This window comes from Ursus arctos, unplaced genomic scaffold (genome assembly GCF_023065955.2).
Source record: "Ursus arctos isolate Adak ecotype North America unplaced genomic scaffold, UrsArc2.0 scaffold_16, whole genome shotgun sequence".
Lineage (NCBI taxonomy): Eukaryota > Metazoa > Chordata > Mammalia > Carnivora > Ursidae > Ursus > Ursus arctos.
The window spans coordinates 27,953,180-27,976,995 of NW_026622830.1; the positions used below are offsets into that span (position 1 = coordinate 27,953,180).

Sequence of the window (23,816 nt, forward strand, 5' to 3'; positions counted from 1 at the left end):
GGAATTTTCTGTGAAGGGGAGCTGCTGAGAAGTAGGGGGCAGCTGGAGACCTAGAAAGGAGTTATTCAAGGTCCCAAATGAAGGGACAGAACTTGGGTGTCCTTCTTCCTTGTCAACTTTCCCATCAGACCTGTTGTCTTGTCCCCAGCATGGCATGATGAAGGAAGGCCTCAGCAACCTGGGATTGTCAATTTCAGAGTACTGTTCAAATCAGGGCTCACTCGTTTTCGTTTTCTGCAACGTTGGGTGGGAAACACGGGATTCCTCTGAAAGGAGAGTTGCCTCGTGGACTCTCCAGGACTGAGTGGTTGCATTTTGGCAGCTTATGGGCTCTGTGACCTCAGGCAAGTTATCTTACGTCTCTGGGTTTTATCATCCATTAAATGGAGGTAGGTCATACTTATCTTATTGAGGTGGTTGGAATCCCAGGAGGTTGTGAAAGTGCCCTGTATAACCTACCTAAATGAAATGCTCAATTTTAGATACATACTTTGGCTTGAGGTGAAAGTACTGTAGCCTTGCCTCAGAGAATTACCAAATAGCCTTTTTTTTTTTTTTTTTTAAACAAAGCTGGACTCGAGGCAACTCTGGCCGATTGCTTGTTCCAGAAAACTTATCTATTTTTAAAGATTACTCAGTGGTGGATTCTATCTCTCCCTTATTTGTCATTTTTTAAAGATGTTTAATAATTCCTAACGTTTCCTCCCAGCCAGGCACAGACCTTACCCAAAGTGGGTAAGCTACCCTGCTGTTCTAGGTGCCACCGCCCACGTTACCAGGGAGGGTGCTGTGAGATGAGGGAGTGCGCATTCATGGCCAAGTTTGCTGTCTCACAGACGAGCCTTGGTTACCAGGGCCTTCGGAAGTCAGGGCCCTTGAGTGACGTTTATTTGGAGCGGGCAGCTCAGGCCTGCTGAAGGAAATCGGTTGTTGGTGTGGCCTGGAAGGTCGTAGAAAATATTCTTCGTTCCATATGTGATCTTGATAGCTGCCTAATATCAGAGAAACAAATCCAGCCTAATTTATTGTTGAAGTAATATAGGATATCTTTATTCTTGGTGTGAGGCCCAAACGTGTGGCTCTGGGCTCACATGCTGAAGGACCTGAGTTGACCCCTTGACCTGGGCTTCAGATTCGTCTTGTTTTACGAGATTTGAGGTGGAGGTCCCCAGCCCACTAGCTGGGCCCCTGATGGTCTTCTGGGGATTCAGAAACCAGCTCATCTAACAGCAGCACAGTGGCTCACACTGAAGCTGTAGAAACCAATTCAGATCACTTCTTTATCTTCGGCAGAGTTCTGCCTCAGTTGTGTCACACTGTAGGTGTCTAGTTAATCAAGAGTGATACTGGAAACAAAAAAATGGAAAAGAAATTCTTAATGTGGTTCATTTTAAACAGCAAAGTTTTCAAAACAGTCCCCGGAGGGTAAATTAAAAACGGGTTTTCGGTGAGAGGCTGGGAACCTGGGACAAATAGGTGGGTATTCAGGTCCCCTCTCCGTTGAGTGTGACTTCCTTGCCCAGCCGTGAGGACAGATGTGAACAAATCCAGGAGCACAGAAGACATGTCCTTCACTCCGGACCCTGTGGGAGGTGGCCACACGAAACTGAGCTGGGGCGGGAGACCCCCCCCACACCTGGAGCCTCGCCTTGTATGTTGGGGGGAGGCTGAAGGGTTAGGTTTTGAGGGAGAGCGACAGTGCTGAAGATGGCGGAAGATGTTGATCATCACTGGTCCTCCCTGGGGCCAAGTGCCTTTTGACCATTATTTCAACTTCCCGAAGGTCACAGCTAATAAGGAGCAGAGGCTAGATTTGAACCCAGGTCTGAGTCCCTGGTGTCCACCGATACGAGGTAATGCCTCATTGAAACATCTGTAGAAATCCCGTGTCTTTTTAACTGAATTCAACAAACAGTTGCGCACCGAGTGGAGTCTGAAATGAGTAATGTGGGCAGAAGGCGTGTGGCAGTCAGTGGCCTTCTAGTTGGGAGGGAGTCCCTTGTACCCCAAAATGCAGCGTGCTGCTGAACAGCTAGGTAGTCCAGTGGGAGGGAGGAGCAAGGACACCTCCGTGAAGCCTTAACCGCCAAAGGGCCCAGAGTTGGTTTGATTCCTACATCCCAGAGGCTCATCCCACTTAGTCTCTGGTGGAGCCTTGAACTTTCCAAAGAGGATAGAAGGAGGCACCCCGATTAGAGCCCTGCAGAATAGGGGTTTTATTTCAAGTTGAGAGATCATTGGGAGGGGAATGTTTTTAGCCGGTGATGACCAGTCCTTAGACCCGAGCAGATCTGCAGTCTCTGAGCCTCTTTTGAGTTCTTGTCTATAAAATGGACGTCTCAGCCCCGCCTTCTGCCCTGCCGCTAGCACTGCACAGGGCTAAGAGCAGAGGGCTTGTGCGTGAGGGTTCAAAGGTTTGCTTCTCTCCCACTTGGGAAATGAAAGCTCTGCCCTCCCTCTGAGGACCTGGAGGCCCGAGGTACCGGTGGAGTCCCGGGAGACTGTGGGGCCTGGTCTGTCTCCTCGTGTTTTCTCGGGGTTCCCCCAGGTCAAGAAGGCTGGCATTTGTAAGGCTAGGCGGCTCCGCAGGGTCCAGCTTTCACCCTTGCTGTTGCCATCCCCTGACAGCTCCAGCTGTATCCAGGGGAGGAAGCTGAGCTGTCGGTTATGTAATGGGGCTGGTGGCCCCCAGGGATAGTCTGTCCCTTGAAGCTCTGCAGGACATCAAAGCACCCGGGAGGGGACAGGCCTGCCCCAGGGCTGTTTTTGCTCACATTCTCCTCCTCCCTGGCATCCTGGGCTCCTCCTAGCCCAGACGGCGGCCCTCTGGGCAAAGCAAAATCGCTTTTGTAATCGTCCAGCTGTAAGCAAAGCTGCCTGATGGTTGGGGTCCTTCCAAGTCCCATTTCCTCTTCCCCCCGGGACACAGACACTCCTACCAACAATAACAGCTCCTGGGTATAAAAACCTGCTTTGAGGGGCCCCTGACTTGTGCCGAGCAGAGGCCTTGTCCTTTCTCTTCAGCTCTGGATGAAATACTTCCCACACTTTCTAATAGCAGAGCCCACAGGTGTGATTACACAAAGCACCTGCATCGTGGCCGGCTGGCCGCACGTGAGGCAGCGGAGGGTCCCTTTACTAAGTTTGAGAGCCAGGATTCAAAACAAGGTATCTGACTGGAAATGTCACTGTTCCCTTTGCTTCCTGCAGCCTCTTTAAAAGCAGCTTTGGATGGGTTTATATTTTCAGGCGGATGGTGGACCCCCCCCCCCCCAGCACCGCACAGGTGGCCCCTTAGCTATTCGTGTATGGTGCTGCCCGTGGGCGTCTCCGGGTCGGACGGCTGACCTGAGCACAGGCACGCTGGAGGGGGGCCACCGTCCACACCTCCAGGTGAGGTCACCTGTGTGCGGATTCCCCTTGGGTCACCCTGATACAGCCTCACACGTGGGCAGGTGAGGCACCCACATAACCAGGGGGCGTGGGCCACAGCAGGCAGAAGTCAAAAACACCCGAAGGTTGGAAGGCAGGAGACCAGAAGCCGGCAACGTGTGACGGTGGCCAGGAAAGCGCAGGCACAGATGGGGTGCCGACAGAGCAGTCTGTGGCCCCAGGCTGAGGAAGGGGCTCTGATGGGACCCGGAGGCAGCCTGCTGTGTCTCTTCCCTCTGCCAGGGATCCTGGCAGAAGCCCCTTCCAGGTGAACGTAGCCTGGGCATTTGAGGCTGAGAACCAAAGCAAAATAGCCCCAGTGGCTGGGTTTCTCCCTGACAAGTCTCCCAGTTCGTTTATGAAATCATGATGAAAGCAGGGGGGTTCGTCATTGGTGCCCACCCCTGATGTGGCCACCCACAGCCCTGTGTTGAAAGATGCTGGGGCCAAGTCGCATTTGGTGAGCAAGAGCCCTCCTGATACATGGCAGGCACTGGCCTGGCCGTGGTGTTGACAGCGTAGACCCCCAGTGTTGGCCTCTAGGAGTTCAATGTGTAGCAATGGGGAGACGACACGGATACTCAGTTGTGGTAAAGCTGTGGCTCAGGAGAGAGACAGGAAGCCTGCAGGGAGCAGAGGGAAGGCTTCTTGGAGGAGGCAGCACCTTGGGCTCGTCCTTGAAGGTCGGTTTAGAGGCACTTGTAAACCAGGTGATAAGTGAGCAGAACACAGCTCAGGGCTCGCCTTGAGCGCCCTGAGGTTTTGTTGGGTACAGGACCCAGCTGGCCAGGGGAGAGGGTACTGTTCTAGTCGTGAAATCCCCACCAGAGATGCCTTCTCGACCCAGGACCTGGGGAGAAAGCCTGGGGTTCCATCTTGATAAACTAGGGCAGCGGCATACAAGCTCCCAGCCCCTCCTTTCATTGCCACTAGTGAGTCCTCTGTGGTATTACAGAATCAAAGGAAATGGAGACCTCCTCCAGCTTCTCTAGGATTCAGAAGGATGGCAGGCCTTAAAACTGCCAGCCAAGTTTAAAATAAATCAATACCGTAAAATACTGCAATGAATTTCCCAACTCTAAAGGAATTTCACTTTCAGTTAGAGGTGCCGGGGGAAAGCCATAACTCAGCCTGCATCATACGCAGGTCGGATTTCTATGTTTTGTTTCTTTGTAAAAGAAAATGATATCTAGGGACTTGGGGGGGGGGGAATGGATTAGAGCCACCCAGGCACACCACAGGGCCGAGTGAGGAAGATGAAAATGCTTCTGTTTTTCCAGCCTGCAAAAAGCTGGGGATGAGGCCTGGGCAGTAATCTCGCGGAGGGGAACCTTGGCTCTTCATCATTCCGGGGCCTGGTACCATAGCAGTGATGGACGGCAGGTCGACTTGGGTACATGGTGTTGGATTTCAGTGTTGGCCAGCTGTCCCAGTGGGATAGTCGCAGACACGGTGTGAGCCAGTTGACTCAGTCTGCATTTACTTCCATCCATTTGGAAGAAGGAAACCCTTACATGTCATGGACAGCACCCTTTTGTTTTTTGCCTTTCTGCTCTTTTCAGACATGTCTAAGACATGTCCTTCCTTCCAGAAGGCTCCGGTCTGGGGCACGTCTGAGGCATGGGCTGGAAGTACAGGGCAGTCAGATCTTGGCAGAGTGCATGGGCCTTACCGGCCCAGCCCAGCCTTGTACAGACATAAGGAGAACTGGAAGTCACAAGTAAAGACTCATTTGTTGTTAGTAACCAGATTGCATCCTTGGATTTGATGAATGTTTGGAAGGAACCCTCAGTTTGCATGGGGCAGCAGAAATGAGTGTGAGTATACCACACCCCAGACAAACAACACAGTGACTCTTAACCTTCTAGAAAAAGTTCTTTGGGAGTTTAGGCCAATTGCCTAAACTGAAATCCAGATGTCACCGCTGATGTGATCCAGAGATCGCCCTCCCTTCCCTGCCCTCAGATGCTCAGGGCAGAGGCACTAAACAGGTGTGGAGAGCAGTGTTTCGGAAGTCCAATTGCCGCGGGACAGCTTTTCGGGAACTCGGGTTTCCCACCTACTCATAGAGTGCCCCTGAGTCGGACATAAGTTCGTGGTGCTGTAGGCAGACCCAGATGTGAGTTGTCAGCATCTGCAGCCAGATTATGTGGCCTGGGTCAAGTTGAACCAGAGTTCAAAAGATTGCTTCCTTTCTATCGGTGGGAGGAGCGGAGGAAGTCACAAGTAAGAAGTTTCCTACTTAACAGATCAAGAGCCTGTCCTGTGAACTTGAAGATGTTGACAAGCCGTTGCCACACTCCTCCCTGCTCTTCCTCACTAGCTCCCATCCCCCAGCGCGCGCACACACACACACACACACACACACACACACACACACACAGTGGGCAGTGACAGACCTTCTCAGAGTGTGGTCCCCAGACAGGCAGCATCACCTGGGAACTTGTCAGAATGCGTATTTCTGGCCCCACTTTAGTCCTGTGGAGTCGGAAACCAGGAGGGGTATTGAGCACGGCATCTGGGCGACGCTGATGCCCGCTCAGGGTTGAGGGCTGCCCTGGCAAAAGAAGGTAAAGGCACAATCTGCCACGTTACCGTCTGTTAAACACACAGCCACATACCTTACCTCTTAGCCTTTTACGCTCAGAAAGCTTAGGTGTAGGCATAGGAGCTAGGAAGAGCGACCTGCCAGGTCCTGATCTGTGTCTGCCTTCCATAATTACCTAGCATTGGGACTTCGGGCAAGTCACTTCTCTGTGGGCTGTGGTTTCCTTGTCCAGAAAACCAGGACACCTAAAGGACCACTCTCAGCCCCTCTCTCCCTGCTCCATCAGCCTGGTCATGTTCGTGGGTTCCACCGTGGGTGAGTTTCTGGGAGTCGGGACTCCTGATCCTTGCTTGGTTTCTGCCTCGGTGCATGTGTCCTTAGGACGAGGTGAGGGCCTACAGCCACCTGCTCCTGGGAGGAGAAAGAAAATAATTGAATTTCTCCACGGGCTTCCCTGGCCCCGGGAGAGTAGACGTGTGAGCCAGTAATAACAGTGAGCATCTTGGGATGATCCCTCAGGGGAGGACGGGGCCCTGTGAGGGCTTTGTGGTAGGACGGGAGATCACGCTTCAAGGAAGGGGGACTTGAGAGGCAGCTGGGCGTAGGGAATGGGGAAGCAACAAGATGTGCGGGTCCGGCTTAGGTCTCTTAAGTGGAGTCCTAGATAAGGCTTTGAATCCTGGCTAGAAGTCGTCACTTGCTCATTCCCCCAACCCGTATTGAGCACCTGCCCTGTGCCCAGCTTGGGCCATGGAGACGAAGGTAATCCCTGACCTCAGTCCAGCTAAACCTTAGCATCTCTCTGAGCCTCGGAGCCCTCCTTTATAAAATGGGTTGCTAATAACATTCACCCCATAGGATTTTCATGTGGATGCAATGGAAAAAGGATGTAAAGCTAGCTGGGGGATGCTAGGCGTGCAGTAGGCTCCCCATAGCTCTTGGCTTCTGTTGTCTTTTCATACTAGTTCTTGGCCACAGTGGTGACAGCTCGAAGTAGTCACCCACCCCGATCAGTAAAGAAAACACACACCTCAGAGGGGCCCGTTAGTTTTTTTGTAGCCTGTGTATGGTGCAGACACTGGTAGGTACTTCCGGTATGTCGGGGACAACTCAGACCTCGTCCCCACCCTCCGGGCCCTTAGACCTCAGTTTGAGAGACCGGTCCTAAGGGAAAGCTACAGGTAAATGTCATGCCTGTATGGATGGAGGAAACAGCACAAAATAGGGAACCCTCCCCAAGGCCAGAGGAGGAGGTACCATTGAACCTGAGACCTGAAGAATGAGGCATCTTCGAGGCAGTGGGGTGGTGAACTGGTAGGGGCAAGGTGGGAGAGGCTGGGAGGAGACAGGAGCCGGACGTGCCCGGCGTCGGGGGTGGTGGTAAGTCACGGATCAGCTTCCCCCATCAGGTTCCATGTTTACAGGAGCACTGGGGCTCGGTGGCTGGGATTGGAGGGGGTCAGCATGGACCTGGGGGCCCAGCTAGGAAGTCGAGTTCCCCGGGTTAGGGCAAGTGGTACACAGGACAGGGCAGAGTGAATTGAAGGTGCATTTAGACATCACTGGAGGCTTGCAGATGGATGGAATGAGGGAGATGAAGGAAGAAGGGTGGCTCCACGAATCACTGGGCCGGGGGGCAGAGCCATTTAGAAGACCGTGAACACTGCAGGAGAAGGGCTTTGTGGGGGTGGCCACTACACAGATGTGTTTTGTACACAGATGTATGGCCATCAGCCCATCCTCTCTCCTCTAGACGGGGATTTGGTAAGTGATTATCTGGGTCTTCTTGGGGTGCCGCTGGATCCCAAATTTGGGACTAAGCCTATGACACCTTCGTGAGCCCCGCGTGCCCCCCTTAGACCCAGGGCTGCCTTCACAGCCTTCACCCGCTGGCTGTGCCTTGCTGTGTTTTGTTCTTTCCTTTGTAATCAGCGTCTCATTAGGTGACTGATGTGTCTGGCTCTTCTCTGTCCGTATTTGCATATGCACTCTGCTATAATTATGTCCCAAGAACATAGCGTTTTGTTGTTTTTGTGTTTACTTTTCCGAGCTGAAAACCTGGGCAGCGTCCTGTCACATGGGCAGGCTGGCAGTTCTGCCGAAGAGCGGCTTTCTAGCGCCACATCTCGCGCTCCGGGTTTTTTTTGCATGGTTATATAATACCGGGACCGTGATTGCTGGCTGTAAAATCGACTTTGAAGGCCACTTTAATTTGTGAATTGGGAAGTACTTTCTATTTTGGGTTAAGGAGAGGAGAGCAGGGGGAGAGGTGCAGGGAGCTCGGTGTTCAGTTGCCTTCAGGGACTTCAAGTGCAAGAGCTGAGGGGCGACCCCACGGCCTGAACTTGACATCAGGCTAGTGGAAGGGGGCTTCCCAGTCAGTCCTTCAGCCGTCCTCAGACACCTCGGTTTGAACTACGTGTGGGGTAGAAGCTGGTCCTCCCGTCTCCTTACCCGGGGAGTAGGTCCGCGTTTTATACTCATTGATGAGTGGTGACTGGGAGCTTCTGCATTTCGCTGGCCGGCTTACCGTCGTGTGGCTTCTGTGTAGAACAGGCCTGGGGCAGCCTGGAGTCTTCATCATCCTGAGGCCTGAGGGCAGGGGGTGGGGGGCACTTCCTGTCTCTCAGTTAGCTTCTGACTGACTGAGCACATGCCACGTGCCGGACTTCATACTCTCCCCGTTTCTTATCTTGTCACGTCCGTGGGTCCTGGGTAGGATGTCCTTCCCACTCCGAAGACAGTAAGTGATGTGCCCACCGGCCACGGGGCCAGCTTGGGCCAGCTCCGGGGCTCTCTGCCATCGGCTTCTGAGGGTAGGTGCCATGCTCACGTCTGTAGTGGTACCATGCTCGGTGCTCCCAGGAGCTCAGTGGAGGGAACGTTGGGTTTTGGTTGAAGAAGTCAGTAATGGCAACAAGTAGGACCTGTGCCTTAAGATAGACCTTGAAGAAAGGAGGGCAGGCAAGGGTGTTGTAAGCAAGGGACGCAGCATGAGAACATTGAGAATTTGTGTCAAGAGCAGATCTTTGGGTTGGCTTACACAGAGGTGAAGTGGGAGAGAGAAATAGCGCTAAGTTGCCCAGAGCCTTGAATGTCAGCCTAAGGAGGGTGACCTTCACCTTGGGAAAATAAGTGGAGGCGGGCAGTGGTGTACAAGGCTGTTTTTTTATGGCAGATGAGTAGGTCACGGTGAGGAGAGAACTGTCAGCTCCCTGGCGGCGGGGGGAGATGTGACACCCGACAGGGCCAGCCTTCAGAAGGTGCGAGACTGGCAGAAGCACGCGAGTGAGTACGCGAAGGGAGACAGGGCAGCGGCTGATAACGGCCATCATGGGTGTCCCTAAGAGACTGCGCTTGGAACCTGGGATGTTGATAAATCTAGGTTTAAATTGCAGCTCTCCCACTGCCCAGCCAGGGCAGTTTGGGCAAGTCTCCTGACTTCTCTGGGTCCCCATTTCCTGTCTGCTAAATGACGCTCGTTTAACACTGACGTTCGCTGTCTGCTGGTGCAAAGACCAAATGCACAAGAAATAGGAAATACCCAGTGCAACTCCACGCACCCCGTGAGAGCTCGGTAACCGGCAGCTCTGTGCGTTGCCTTCGTGTGGCCTGTTTTTGCCAAATCCTTACAGGCTCATCATTTGTTTTCACTAGTAATCTGCACTGCTCTTTTCCCTAAGGGAGCTCCAAGCCCCTTCACAAGTGCCCCCCGTGAGTTTCCCTGGCACACTGGGCTTCGGTCTGGTTGCTGTAACCAGAAGTCCATATGGTCCCCTTTTGCCCAGACCTCTCTGGGCATGACCTTGTTTGAGGCTGGCCTTTTCTAACCACAGACTGTCCTGTCACCATATGGAAGAGCTACCTCTCCCCTTTAGCTGTGACAGCACCTTAGGCATGCTCCTGGCAAAGGGCCAGGGGGGAGGGTTCTCCCAGGAGCCCAGCCTCTTCCCTGGAGCCCTTTGTCTGCTAATCACAGCAGCCACAGCTGAACCTCAGCCCCTTTGGGGACCAGTTGAGGCAGTCGGCAGCTTTCATTTCAACCCCACACTTAATAAGTTGAGGAAGGGAATTAGTTAGGGTGTCCCTGCAGCCGACTGCCAATTACCAGGGCTGTGTCTGCAGACAGAAAGTTCTCCGTGCTTCTGTCTGGAGTGCCGGCCAGTGATTTATCAGCTCAGGTGCTTCCCAGCTCCCTGAGGGCCCCCAGACGTGACCTCCCAAGGCCAGAGAGACTGGCTTTCAATGGGTCTGCGTCCTCAGACCCCGGTGGGATGACTTGGGGATGCGGTCCTGTGGATTGCTGGTCACAGGGGAGCCCTCCAGATCTCAGACTCTTAGGTCCTGCCAGCAATTCTTCCTTTGTTTGGGGGGTTGTTTTTTAAAGATTTTATTTTTAGGTCATCCCTACACCCACCACGGGGCTCGAGTTCACAACCCAGAGAACAGGAGTCACACGCTCCACCGACCGAGCCAGCCAGGCGCCCCAGCAATCCTTCCTTTTGTGCACTTGGCAAGCTTCTGAATACCAGCATTTGGGGCAGCTCGCTTTGGGAAATCAAAAGGTTTAAAACTGTATGAAGCAAGTCCGCAGTGGAGACGACAGGAGCGCTGCTGTAATATGACCGAGTCTCAGAGTCGGCAAGCTTCCATGGTAACTGGCAGCCGCGTTGTCTGTAGGCGCGTTCACCGCCCTGGCCCCGCTCTCGGCATAGTGGGGATGAGGCGGGCATCTGTTTGCAGCACGCACACCATCTTGGCTTTGAGCTCCCCTCGCTCCCCTTCTCTCAGTAAGCCAGGCCCCGCCGACCAGCCGGCCTGCCAGCTGTTGCTGCAAGAGAGCGTGTGTCCTCACTGTGGTAAGTGGGCCACCGACCGAGCTCAGCTGACTCGGCATAGAGCCTGTCTCCTCTCCATGGCCTTTGTCTGCTTTAAGAGTCTCAGGTTTGCCTTGAAAATCCATAAGGAGAGGGGATAACCCCCCTTCCCCAGGCAGGGCTGTGGTGCCATCGGCTGCCACCTGCCCCCCACCCACCCAGCTTGTCCTGCTCCACTGTGCCCTGGGGAACCCCGTGTAGCACTCCCGTGTCGCTTTCTGGTTAGAGCCTTTGCCTTGATAGACGAGAGCCTGCCGAGATGCTCATGGTTCTTAGAGTCCTCAGAAGCTGAGTGTCAGGGCTGTCCCTCCAGAAAAAAGGATTGACACGTGACTGACATGCACCTTGATACTTCATATGCCTTCTGGGCGTTTGCGGATCTGTCATTCTTGGAGTTCAAAGGACCCCAGATGGAGGGTCCCAAGCTCCTCGGTGGCACAGGAAGAAACGAGGTCCCCAGCCAAGAGCAGGGAGAGAGCTAGATGAGACTGAAAACCGGGGTTCCCACCACCAGGTGGGGTCCTTCATCATTTTTCTGCAGTTTCCTTCAGTGTCTCTTAGTAGGTCACCACGCAGGGGTGGATTCCTCTGGTTGCGTCTGTGCTGTTACAGCCTGGGCGACGGTCTGCCTCTCAGAATTCACAGGCTGCCTCCTCCCGACATGCAGACGTGGGCCAAGAGGATGTGGAAGACGGGAGAAGTGGCCTCTGGGACAGGGGTGGGCCCCTGGCTGCTCAGGAGCTGGTGTTCGGTTTCTCGGGGGACTGCCCTGCCACTGCCCCCTACCACCACCACCTATTTCCGTGGCTGTGGGCTTCAAGCGTGGAGTGCGGGGTCTGCCCCATGTGCAGCACCCTAGCCGGAAGGCCACCGCCACCTCTCTAGCCCGCTGTGGAGCAGTGTTGGGCATTGGTGCGTGTTACAGGGGGTAGGTCCTAGAGGGAGGCCGCGTGGGTCTTGAAGATCTGGGGAAGACCACAGACTTGAGGCCAGAGCCAAGGCTTCAGGTCACAAGGCCACAGTTCTCATTTGCCTCTTCCTGTGGCTGGCTTTGCCTGGGGGGACACACCAAAGCCAGGCTGACCCCCCGCCGGCCACCCCTGGATTTCAAGCTTCCCTCTCCAGCTTGAACAGAAGGCCTTACTTTCTTCCCCTTCAAGAACCGGCCTCCTGCAGAAAGGTGGCAAGGGAAGGAATGGCAGAGAGAGCTGGGGTTGGGCCTCCGGATTCTGTAGTGGGGCAGCAGTGTCATGTCAGGGAAACCCTTTGTCCCCAGGTGCCTCATTTCCCCTACCCGGCTCTGCAGGTGTGCTGGGGGGCAGCATGGTAGAAATGAGCACAGGCGACATGGCGGCTCCTCCCCTGCCACCTGCTGGAGCCTGGACAAGCGGCCTGGTTCTCTCGGTGAGGGTGAGCAGCTCTCTCTCTCTTCACCTGGCGTCGCGTTGTTCAGTGGGACTCAGCTATAGGCAGGGATTTTATAACCAGGTTTTTGTGTTGAGATCCTGTCATGCTGACTGATTCCGTAAAGTTCGTAAATTAATTCATTTATTGCCACGTCCTAGTGCCCCGGTCCTGTCAATCAGCCAGTATTTGACTCGTGGGCTTGGCGACCTGAGAGGCTCAAGAGAAGCCCAGGACTATCCTGCCCTTCAGGCAGCTTGGGGTTAGGAGTGGAGCGAGGGGAGCACATGGCCTGGCTCGTGGGGGTCTGCGGTCACTTTGTGTCTGCTCGCTGGGGCTCCGGGACTGGGGTCCCCAGGAGGAAGCATGTGGAGGGGGCCTGAAAGGGTGAGTGCAGTCTCCGCTGACAGTGAGGGGGCAGGGGGCCTTACAACCAGGCCAGCACTTGCCGAGGCCCAAAGCAGAAAGGAGGCTGGCTTGACGCCAAGTCATCTCGTCTGGAATTTTTGCCTGGCCCAGCCGGTGAAGTGGTGAAGTTTAGGGTTGGGGTGTGATCGAAGCCTGCCATCACCACGTGTGAATTGCCTGCTGTATACCTCACTGTGCCCAGGATCCTGGATACCGTCACTGGATGTCACACCCTGCACGGCAGACAGGGCCACCTTGTAAGCTGAGAAAGCTGAGGCTCGGGGACCTCGACTGGTAACGGGGAGAGCTGGGGTATCAGTTTTAGATTTCCTGCCTGCTGGCCCAGGCCCTTACGGAGCAGCAGCTCGTTGCCGCTCTGTAACCCGATGCTCTGTGGATGACGTGCTCCCCACGTTCAGGACCTGCACCCAAACTTCTGCCTTCTCTTGGCCTCCCGGTCAGGGCCCCGAGGCCGTCACGATGGCGTCCTTGGCCTTTGAGAGCATCGTGGCTGCTGTGGAGCCCCTATTGGGGTGCTTTGCTCAGACTCGTTCCCTTTTCCCTTCTGTAGACCCGAGAACGGACAGCATGGCCACCCCATTCATCACATGCACCTCCAGTTTTTTTCCCGACACCACGACCCCCATGTGCTGTGCTGTGGGCCGCTTTGGCACGGCGGTCCCTAGTTTTGCCCCTCTCTGAGGCCCTGTGGCTAGCAGAGCCTTCGATCAGTGGTGTATCAGAAAGCTTGGCCCCCCGGCCTCTGTCCGTCTGACAGACAGTAGTCAGTAGTGCCGGGCCGCTGAACCCCCCAGGGCTGGCAGGTCAGTATCTGAGTATGAAAAGCCAGCTGCTTTGGTGTATTAAGCAAGCGAGGAATGACTCTTTTTGGAGCTAATCCTACTTAGGAGAGGCCTCTGTGCCTCCACGGCATGATAGGAAATGGATACCTGAGCCTTGGTTTGCCCATCTGGAAAATGGACAGAATTGCACATGCTCCTTTGTTTGGGCAAAGCAAGCATTGCTTATGAAGCCTTGCATGGTGCCTGACATATCAAAGGTATTTTTGATAATCCTTCCATGCAGGAGTGCAGGGAGGACTGACTTTAAGAGTGAGTTCTTGGCTCCCCACCCAGGAATACCACAGTTTGAGTTTATACTGTGCTTTAGTCTGAGAGCATGCCAGTGACTTCCTTTTCTGTTGTATAGATGAGAGGGGTAGAGAAAAACTGGGCTTGAGGTTTGAATCCCTGTCCAGCATTTACGAGTCATTGAACCTTTTTGCATTTTGCTGAGTGTCCACAGTATACACGTCACACACGCTTCCGGTTGCGGTTTACCCTCACAGCAGGTGACATGAGCTGGGGTCCGCTGTGCCACCCCGAAACCTGGTATGGGAGCCCTCCTGACACGTGCCAGTGGTCACCTGGGGTACTGGCCCATTTTGTACCATATCACAGAAGATGGATCCTCGCAGACAGCCGGGTCGTATTTCAGATTTCGAGGCTTGTGGGCTTTAAAAATCCGTCCTTAGGCCTGAGCAGGTTGAAAGGTGCTGAGGATACCTTGGCCACCATCTGGCTGTCCATGAGGCCTTACCGCAGTGGTGTCGCGGAGGCTCCCTTCCAGGGGGCAGACTGGGAGAACTCCCCTCCGTGCCACTACCGCCTCCACTGCCTTCGTCCTAAGTGTCCGGACCACAGATACAGGATGGAAAGTTCCTGAATTACGCCTCAAGTCTAGATCTAAAGTTGTACGGTTCCGACTGAGAACCGAAGGGACCATTAACACGATGGACAACATGATAGATCATCCGAAGCGTCGCCTCTGTACCAGGTGCTGGGATAGGCAGCTTCCTTGACTCCTCACAGCAGCCCCTAAAAGGGTAAAGAGCAGCATCTCACTTGCTAGCAAGGAAAAGGAGGCTCAGGTGATAGAAGCGGCCAGGAAGTGGCCGAGGCCGGATTTGAACTCAGGACTGTCCGCCACAGCCCGTGCTGTTTCCCCGAAAGAGCGCTTGAGCGAAGTCGCTCGCTGGGAACGTAGTCGTGGCTCCCGGAGATTCTCTCATCCTGCGGCTGCCAGACTTACACAGTTGGAAGGATGGTACCGTTTAGAAGTAGGAGACCGAGTAGGAGACGAGGGACCGCAAACCGTTCCCGTTTAGCTTCATCTAAAAATGACATTTTGACATCAACAAAGTAGGAGGGCCGCACTTCCAGAGAAGGCGAACCTCCTCTTCCCCCCCAGATATTCTGTCTCTGTGGGCTGGGGGGCCGGGAAGGAGGTAGAATGGGGAGCTCGTCCATCCCGCCCCTTCGTCCTCACTCCCCGCCCCATCCCCCACTTCCCTTTTCCATACGGCTAGTGGCACCCACGTGAGCACCTTGGTTCCCCCATCTCCTTGATCAGACCAGACAGCTACTTAGCTGACCGAGGAACTTTCTAGAAGGCTGCTCACTGCCTAGTGACTCCATATCTTCCGATGTGCTCTTCTAGACACCAGCCTTGTACAGAGGTGCCCAAGCCAAGCCCTTCACGAACCCTTTTCTGAGCGAGTGTGTTTATAAATGAAGGGATTAAGTGGGTTTTAAACGCCACTTAAGCTCTTGTCTCTCGAGGAAGGGATTTCCCAGGACAGTTAGATGCTAGAAGCAGGAGCTGTGGGCTGAGACTGACCCAGGCCCAGACACTTTTCTCTCCAACCCATTAGCCGTGCAGCCTTAGTCTCTGAGCTTCTCTGCCCCTGGGGTTGTGGGGTGAGATGAGGCTGTCGCTGTAACATGAGGACTGTGCGTGGGGACCCAGTGAGTGGGAAGCAGCATGGAAGAGCTGAAAGTTGCCTTAATGGGTTCCCCACAAAGCCCTTAGAACGTTCAATGCTGGGTGAGCGATTGCTGTGACGATAATTACAGAGAAATAAGGTCGGACGTGCTGAGGGAGTCTCGTCCAAGAGTTGAAAGAGAAGGGGAAGGATTTGCCAGCACGCCTTTCTGGATCTCTGGCCACTGTCCCCCCTCAGGACCGTGGCAGGTGCGGGTGGGGGGAACCCCCGGCTGGCGGCTCTGAGGGCACCGTGTGCAGTGCTCCGCAGCACTGTGATGTGGGCCGAGCCACTCCGTCTCTCTGGGCCTGTCCCCTTGTTAAAATGGGGCAGTCAGCCTCGAAAAATGAGATGAAGGCGAAAGATGGGGCGTGCTGCTGACCTCATGCAGAGGTTCACACAGCACCTTGCATTCCGCTCAGCAGCGTGGCAGCCTCCGCACAGGGCTCTGTGGTCAGAGGTCCACGTGCCACTGGAAGCAACAAGGCAGGCCCTGGTCCACGCTGGTCACTGGGCAGTCAGGGAGCCGGGGTGTGACATCTGCGAGGATGAAGTCGGAGGCCCCCACCCCCACCCTGGGACTGGGCGCTTACACCATTTACTGTCCCAGCACGTGCCTGGGAGGGTCTGCTGCTGCCCTAACCCAGACCTGGGTGGTCTGAGCCCCTCCTGCTCATGGCTGCAGAGCCCGTCTCCAGGTGCACCTGCTGCCATTGGCTCCCTAGGGCAGGTGGACCTTCTGGAATGGGAGATGGGAGAGGAACCCGAAGCCAAGGTCCTCTCTCTGAAAGAGGCCCTCTTACTTTCCTTGTCCCTTGCCCCCAAGAGAGAAGCAGACCCAGACCTGTAGGCCATCCTGAGGCGTCCTCCCAGGAGGAGGGGCCCCAGTGCCAAAGCCGGGGGAGGGTGGAGGAGCCTGTGGGAAATGTCAGCCTGGCTTCCTGGCAAGGGCCCCAGTGATTACAGCGGTCATTACACGCTGGTGTCTCGGGAGCTCTTGCAGAGAGCCATGCTGTTGGTTTGACCTTCTGCGGGCACACTCTGTTCTGATAGTTTATTATGTAAAAAGGAACTTCTGGCTTCTGAATCTCTCTGCCTCCTTGACCGCTGCTTTTCTGCCGCCAGGGGCCACCTTCCTGCTGGTGGGCATCCCTTTGAGCAGGGTGTCCTCGGCTTGAGTCCTGCCAGGGGAGGGAGGGAGGAAAGCAGTGTTGAAAAGGTCATAACTGGTCCCAGAGATGACCTCAGCAGATCAGACATTAGCATACAGTTTCCTGGGCTTTTCTTGCCCTGTTTCACAAGGACTTGGAGTGTCTCGGATGGTGAGGGTCCCCCCAAGCCCACCCTCCCCCCGGTTGCTCATGGCTCTGCTTTGTCTGGAAAGCACAGGGAGGAGGTCATAGGCGTGCTGAATACAGCCAGAGTGTGAGATGGCTTCTGGGTCGTTCCAGGATCCAAGACCCACCAGTGGACTTTTTTTGTTGATCGAGGGGACTTCACAGGCAGGGAAACAGAAGCAGCAGAGGGAAAGGTTGAGGCTGAGAAAACCAGTATTTTCTTCCAGATCAAATACTTTTCCAGCACCGTTATAATTCACCCCCCACCCTGCTCCCCATACGCAGACACTGGGCGCCCCCACCCTCGCCTTGCGCTGGAGGAGGGAACTGCAGTCTACCCTCACCTGACAGCTCTGGAAAATTCTCCGCTTTCCACTGTGTGGAGGAGCCCAGAAAAGAGCCTGGGTCTGGTCTCTTGGACTGCTGCTCCAGGGCCCTTTCTTTGGGGCTGCCAGCTTTTCTTGTCCCTTAGAGTACGCTGGTTTTCCCATTACAAAGTAAAACACAACAACGTGACGTGTCCTCTGTATTAAGCAGGGGAAGGAGAAAATACACCCACGACAGGTGCAACGTTTTGATGTATTTCTTGACAGATTTTCCTATACGTGGTTTCTGTTTGTTGTTACATGGTTCTGCTCGTACTCTGTGCCGTGGGACATCGTAGCCCGCTTGTTTCTCCTTAACCCCGAGAAGTGCTTCTGCCATAATACTCAGAATGCCACCTGCCTTCTCATTTCCTCTGTAATACATCACAGAGTAGACGGATCATTTGCTTCAATCTTTTCTTTCTGGATTTGCGGGTTGCTGCCTCGTCATGTATCATACTTCAGTGAGCGTCTTTATTCGTGAAGTCCTTCTCATATGTAAGATGACCAGTCAAGCTGGGTTTCCGGAAGTGAACTTCAGGGTCTAGAGGTCTACACACCCAAGGCTCTGAAAACACAGGGCCCATTTGCTTTCCGGAAGGTGCTGGTACACGTCTCCAGCGGGGGCCTTCCGTGCCCCCTCACCCAGCTAGGAGCAAGCCGTTTGGGTGGTCCAGTGGCTGCGGACTATATCCTGTCCAGAGCGAACACATTCATCACTTCTGGTTGGGGACGGGGACAGGCTGGGCTCATGGAGTCGGTCACTTCCAGCTGGGGTACTTCATAGTCGTTACTCGAGTCAGACCTCAAAGGAGAGCCCACCATTTCCCACAGTAGGAAACAGGCTGTCTCACGTTGCTGGAGCCCGCTGCCTCTCGTGACGACAGCCAGGCGTCTCCCTGGGACCTGAGGACGACAAGGCAGCAAGTGAGGGTACGGAGGGCACAGCTGCTCAGGCTGCATGGACCTTACACAGTGAAGGGGGGCGGGGGGAGCGGATTTGGAGGGATCTCAAGCGTGCTGTGAAGGACTTACCTGCTGCTGTCGTTCAGGGGGAGAGCAGGCACTCCAGAACCCCGGGGTGCGTCCCTGTGCCGTGCCGATGGAGCCGTGCTGCCTAGGATGGGGCCCTGCTCAGTCCTGCAGGGGCGGCTCGGACTGGGACAGCGGGCTGGAGGCAGGTGCTGGCCCAAGGCTGCTCGCCGCAGGCTCTTGTGTTCTAGGCCTCCACGAAAATGGGTCCTGGAAAGGCTGGTAGCTGGTCCTGTTCCTGGGGCCTGGCGCCAAGACAGTTCCCGAACAATAGCTCATCATGATAGAGCCAGGCGCCGTCTCAAGTTAGATGCATTAGTTCATTTGGTCCTCGTAATAACCTGATACTCGGTGCAGGTGACGAGACCAAAGGTATTTAGAAGCCTCTCCGGCCCCCAGCAGGGCACAGTTCCTGAGGTCCTTGGGGTTGGGTGCTGGCGCTGAGTGGGGCATCCGGAGCCTGGAGGTGCCCCGAGCCCACCGGCCCAGTGTCCGCTCATCCCCGGCCTTCTGTCTTGTGTCTTCCAGGTTGATCCTCGGGACCCGCAGTCTCATCGTGTCTCCCACCGAGGACGGCAGAGGGTACAGGTGGCGGCTTGGTCGTTGGTGATCTCCCGACAGCTGGATCTCCGGCAATGTGAAGCTTTTGTTTGGGTTTTCCCCCCTCCTTTTAGTTTCGCTTAATTTTTTAACATCTTATTTTATTTTTTGTCTTTTTTTTTTTCCTTTTTTAATTTAAACGATTAAGACTTCCGAAGAGCAGGAAACTATGCTGTGGAGAAACAACATGGACAAAAAGCATATGTGTAAATGTCATTTTTAATTTTTTTAAGGGGTTAGGGAGCTCCTCTGTTTTGTTCCTTTGTTTTCCCTCTGTCGTCTTTGTTTTCCCCATCCCTCAGTTCTGCTTGGAAGACCTCACTTCCCCAGAGAAGGCCTGCCTCCTCCGTGGAGGGCCAGGGTGGGTCCCGGCCCCGGGGTGGCATGAAGACAGAAGGCGGCCTGCGGGCCACCCACCCCCGCAGACACAGGCATGCCGGACTCTGGCGGGCTGCTCCCGGCCCGCCCTCAGGCCTTAGAAATGGTCCGAGGCGAAGAACCACCTGGAAGAGGAAGACAGGGTTTGGCCAGGAGAACTCAAGAAAGAAAGTCTAAACTGCGGGTTTGTTCTCTTTCAGCTGCTGGAAGCCCTGGGCCTCTCCAGGACTCACAGTGGTGGGAGTCCGTTCCCTCTTCTGCCCTTTATAACAGGGAGCGCTGGGGGGGACAGAGGTGACTATCCCCCACTTTCCGGCGGCCGAGCGCCAGCCCAGCCCAGCTCTATAAGCCTACCTTTCTGTTAGTGGTCTCCCTCCCAGAGGAAGACCCCCAGGAAAAAAAAAAAAAAACTGTTGTGCCAAACCTCTGCCTGGGACACAGCTGGGTCTTCGGTGGGCATCTGTCACTCCTGTGAGGTCAGCGCCCGTCACCTCCTGCCTCCTGGATCGTCTCCTTCCCACATGTGCCCGCCACACATCCCGGTCGTCACAGAGACTGCCTAAGTCCCTGAGATCCGGTTGTGACCTGGCCATAAGAACAGGGTGTCCTGAACTGGCTGCCACTGTCCTCTGCTCACAGTGAAGGGTGTGCCCTGCATGCGGGCCCATGGTGTCACAGCTGGCAACAGCGTCAAGCGCCATCTCCCTCACCCCCAGGAACTTCCTATTAGGTGCCCTCCCTCCACATACACATGTCTGCTGGGGAAAGAATGGACCCACCAAGAGCAGGGAGAGGACGGGGTAGGACCCCCCCAGCTGTCGGGTGCCCATTTGTGGCCTGCCACCTTAAAGCTTCCCCTACGTGACCCTGTCGACCTCAGCACCAGCATCTGTGCAGCCGCGGTCTGTGTGGCCATCCCATGCTCTGCCAGCACGTGCACGGCTCCCTCCCCTCAGGCTTCTGAACCTGAGTGTTTGCCCCCCATCTCAGGGGCACGTGGCTAGCCCCGTGTCGTCCCTCTCACCCGCAGGCTGCTGGGGCTGCTCCAAAGGCTCCCCCCTTCCTTACCACCAAGCAGGCAGGGTCTGGGGGAAAGGGGAAAGGAATTCTTTTATGTTTGTTTTTCATTTTCTCTAAACCAGCATAGGATTGATAGGGGAGACAGTTGGAGGGCATTCAGCTGGTGTGTGACCAAGGAGGGCTCTCCCCCCAGAGCGGCAGTCCTTTGGTCCTGAGAGTTTGGGAGAGAGCAACCCGACACCAACCCAAACTTGAGAACTCACCACACGTTTGCTGGCATTCTCTCGCCTTCTCTTAGCCCCTCAAACACCAGGGCTCCTGCTTCCTCCTGGGTGGACAGTTGGCCATGGCGAGCAGGGGTGCCGGTGGGAGCCAGGCCCTTCCCTTCCTTGCGTAATCCTTCGTGCCCGCCTGGCGCCCCCTGCCCCCCGGTCTCCTCTCTGGCTTCTTAGGCCACAGGACTGTGCCCTGAGCCGCCCCCGGGAGGGTGGGGAGCACAGTGTCCCTGACCACAGCACACTCCCCTTCTCTGCCCACCCCCCCACCTCCCCTCTGGGGCAGCAGATGGGAAAAACAGCCCCCCAGTTCTCACCCCTGCGCTTCCTGGCTGCAGCCCCCATCCTCAAGTTCTTGGTGAAGGCTCAGGCCTAACAAGGTATTCCCCGTGCTTCAACTTTGCCTCTGCCCTCCCCAGGTCTTGGAGCTGCAGCGATCCCCCTTCGTTATTTCTCTGGGCATCAATGTAGCCCCTTATAGGTCACAGGATGTCTCTGCCTTTTGGGCAAGGCAGGCAGCCTGGGAGGGGTAGCCCTTATCTTGCAGGACTCAGCCTCCCCTTGCTTGGTGGCAGGGCCTCCTTCCCTGGCTCATGATGGCCAGCTCATTAGCCCCAAGTGCCTGTCTCTCCCTCTTGCCCCCCCTCCCCCCAGCCAGGTGGACGGCACCCCGAAATGAGCGCCAGCTCGGCCCCACAGCCAGTGGACTAGCCTTGGTTGGACCCAGGTAGCTCCCATCCGCTTCTCAGCCACCTTCCCCCCGTTGCCGCTGTGGGTCAGCCTCCTGCCTCTTCCTGCCTCTCGCTCTCTCCACCTGCTCCTGGGGCCTGGCCGCAGCTCTGTACCACCTCATCTCAGCGCCACCACGTTTGTAAGGCCTGTCCAAGTTCTAGGAGTTTCCAAACCTTGAAATAGCAGTCATTCTCTTCTCCTTGGATCTGTGAAACGGTTAGCCCGGAGCGGGGAGGTTCTGGGCCTGAGACCCGTGGGTCTTGAGCTCAGTTCCCCCCAGCAAGAGGACTCAGCAAGACAGATCATAGTGCCTTATTCCACTACCCTCCCTTGACCAGACCTGCTGGCTCAGCTGGAAGTCCGTGGCATCCTTCTCCCTGTCTCTGTCTGTCACTTAACCTTTCACTCCCACCCACACAGAGCCACGAGGGAAGCATCTCCCCTGCCCCCCGCCCCATCCTTCCCCAAGGCCCACGGCCAGGCCCAGGGCTCCCACCACCACCAGGACACTAAGAGCAGCTTTAGCCGAGGACAGAACAACCACGTTCCCACCAGGTGGACGCTCTCTGCCCCTCACTACCCAGCAGGCCCCCTGCCTCTTACCTCTCTAGCCAGGAGGATGCCACAGTCCATTCAAGACTGGCTCCGTCTGACCCCTCTCTGGGCACCAGGGACGAAGGGCATAGTAGGCCTTAGCCCCCTCTCATCCCAGAGGCATTGGGACAGGAGAGTGGGAATTCTTTCCTCCCACCCGGATGTGGTTTGCCCCTGATGGCTGCCTTTCTGAGGGAGTGTATCCAATGTTTACTTAAGAAATACCCTGTTTACAGCTGGAGGAGAAAACGTGCCCAACACTGGCGGAGATCTGACTCCTGACGGGGCCTGGCCTCCTTTCCGGCACTGCCAGTGGTGGTCCCAGAGCGAATGACGGCGGAGCCGGCAGGGGCACATGCCCTGCACCCCCTCTGCTCCCTGACCCCGCGGTGCTAAGACCACTCACCACCTTCCTCGCAGCCTTCTTGTCCCTGGACATTCCCCACCTCTACCATTCCCTTCCTCCAAGGTTCTCTGCTCCTTGACATATCAGCTGTCTCCTAGAAAACCAGTGTTTGGAGCAATAAGATTATTTTTGCTTGAGTCTTTTTTTCTAAGAAAAGGTAAAGAGCTGGCATCGTAGGAATGTTCTCTATGCTGTTGCACTCTACCTTTTGAGAAGACAGATCTTAATAGGATGGATGTCTGGGTTGCAGCCTCAGTATCTTTTGGAAACTTGGAACAGCAGGAGTTGGGCCTCCACCCCCTAAGAAGGGGACCCCTGACTCTCTGCCCTTACCTTGCTCCCTGCTGCCTGGGCTCCTGGCCCTGCCCACCAAGGGCGCCTGTCACCTCCAATCCTCCTCGTGCCCCCCCAACCCCGTAAACACACATCTGGGGGCACCAGTGGCTCCTGGGTTATTGCTCCCCTCCGACTCCCTTGGCCTGCATGGGGGCCCTCAGACAGGCACAGGGCTACTGGAGTCACCTAGAAACTGGCAGCCGGACAACAGCCAAGTCTGGGGCTGAGGCCGGGAGATTGTCCCCCACCGGGTGGAGGCACAGCCTCCAGGATGCCAGGCCTGTCTCTGATCCTGCCTGCCAGCCTCGGAGGGCAGGGACTCCTGTCCAGACAGATGCCCTCAGAGGGGAAGCAAGGAGGTGGGACAGGAGAGTCGGTAAATGGAAGCTTCCACAGCCACCATTGACAGGTGAAGCCACGCCCATTGGTTGCCCGGAGGCCCCCACATCTTTTCCCATGAGGGGCCACAGGAGGAAGGCAGTTTGTTCAGGAACACTTTAAAGACCTCTTCTGTGCCGCAGGGGGCCTGGGAGCAGGGGAGAATGGAGGCCCCGATCTAACATTCATGTGGGGCTGACTTGGTGGTGAGGGAGGCACCGAGAAACCCAGGCACAAAGTTAGCTTCAAATACTAGTTAATAAATCTATTTTTCTTTATTTTCTTTTTTTGCACAGAAGCTGGTAATCTAGGACCTACGTGTGAACAACTTTATATGAATATTTTTTGTACTTGGTTTACTTGGGTTGGTATGATACATTCTATTTAAGTTCCTTGAACACTGTGGATCCCCTAATGTGTATGAATGACTGAGGCTTTGTAAATTAAGGGACGTTTGTGTGAATAAAGTTGTTTGATGGGGTCAAAGAAGCCATACGTGATTGGAAAACGAGTGTTTCGTGCTTTTGTTGGCACCTGTTTTGGGGGAGGGGGAAGCCGAGCGGTGCTGCAGCCCCCAGGTCCCGGCGGGTGAGTGGCTGTTGGAAGCCTCCTGGGAGCAGGCGCTTGCCCTTGGGGCATAGGAATCCCCACCTAGCCTGGCCGGCCTGTCCCAGGAGTCCCGGGGCTGCGGCCAGGCACTCAAAGGCCCTTCCAGGCCCAGCACTGCTTCTGCAAGTTCTCCCTCGGGATGTTTAACAGAGATAAGAGAGGTCTCCGAACCACAGCGGCAGGGGGAAGGGGACAGGGACGTCCTTGAAAAGCTGGGGGTGGGGAGGGACCTTGTGTCGGGCGCAGCACTTAGTGGGCTTT

The 23,816-nt window shown here is 55.4% G+C and overlaps 1 protein-coding gene across 1 annotated transcript in view; it reads left to right on the forward strand.

The window, feature by feature from the left end:
- STK35 (serine/threonine kinase 35) overlaps positions 1-23,454 on the forward strand; it is a 42,936-nt gene extending 19,482 nt beyond the window's left edge. The window contains exon 4 of the mRNA XM_026503165.4: positions 18,756-23,454. The gene's annotated coding sequence lies outside the window, so the exon portion shown is untranslated. The remainder of the gene's footprint in view (positions 1-18,755) is intronic.
- Positions 23,455-23,816: the final 362 nt, after the last annotated feature.